General features: G+C 62.1%; 1 long non-coding RNA gene across 1 annotated transcript; it reads left to right on the top strand.

Moving 5' to 3' along the window:
* The first annotated feature begins 1 nt into the window (after window position 1).
* Window positions 2–679, top strand: LOC113980143. Its single transcript, XR_003538081.1, has 3 exons — window positions 2–19; window positions 265–452; window positions 541–679. It is a non-coding gene; the product is annotated as an uncharacterized LOC113980143 (long non-coding RNA).
* Window positions 680–692: the final 13 nt, after the last annotated feature.

The raw sequence follows: 692 nt of genomic DNA, 5'->3' as shown, positions 1-692 counted from the left end.
CGATGTCTTTGCCCTGGCTGTGAGTTTATTGAGCTGGCCTCTGCTCACCCCCAGCTTTCCTCTGGGATACCTTTTCATCCTCCCTCACCACTGCTTCTCCCTGCCTCAGGCACCAGGCTGCAACCCTGGCTTAGGGGCAAGTTCAGGGCCAGCAGGCCGGGGGATCCCCCTGTGTCTCCCCTGGCCTCTCCCTGCCACGCTGGGGCCCTACCACATGGACATCTGGGCCCTGAGAGCTGTCTCTGGGTGCTTTGTCTTTGGCAGGCAACTGTGGCACTCTGGGAGATCCTCCAGCTGCCCTGGTGCCCAGGGGCAGTGAAGACCAATTTGCCCCGCCTCCTTCTGACTCTGCTCTTCCAAGTTTTCATCAGCACAGAGGAGATGTCAGAGGAGGTCGAGACCTTCTGGGGGCGATGCCGGGAGCAGCGCAGCCTTCCCCCCAACCCCAACAGGTGCTCCATCCCAGTCCTCTCTCCCTACCACGCCCTCAGGGCTGGGGCCGGGGCTCTGCGCCTGACCTGGGCTGTGCTCTGCACACAGGTTTGCAGTGCAGACCGTGAAAGCCCTGCTGCGCCAGCTGCTGGATGAGGACGTGGTGATGGTGATCCATCGCAAGTGTGGCTGGGACATGCTCCTCAAGGCTGACAGCCACCACTATGCAGTGGGTCTGCTGGCCAGGTGAGAGCCCTTTC

This window comes from Neopelma chrysocephalum, unplaced genomic scaffold, assembly GCF_003984885.1.
Source record: "Neopelma chrysocephalum unplaced genomic scaffold, ASM398488v2 Primary Assembly neopelma1_92705, whole genome shotgun sequence".
Taxonomy (NCBI): domain Eukaryota; kingdom Metazoa; phylum Chordata; class Aves; order Passeriformes; family Pipridae; genus Neopelma; species Neopelma chrysocephalum.
The sequence above is the reverse complement of the archived record's forward strand: the minus strand, read 5'-3'. Positions and strand labels throughout refer to the sequence as shown.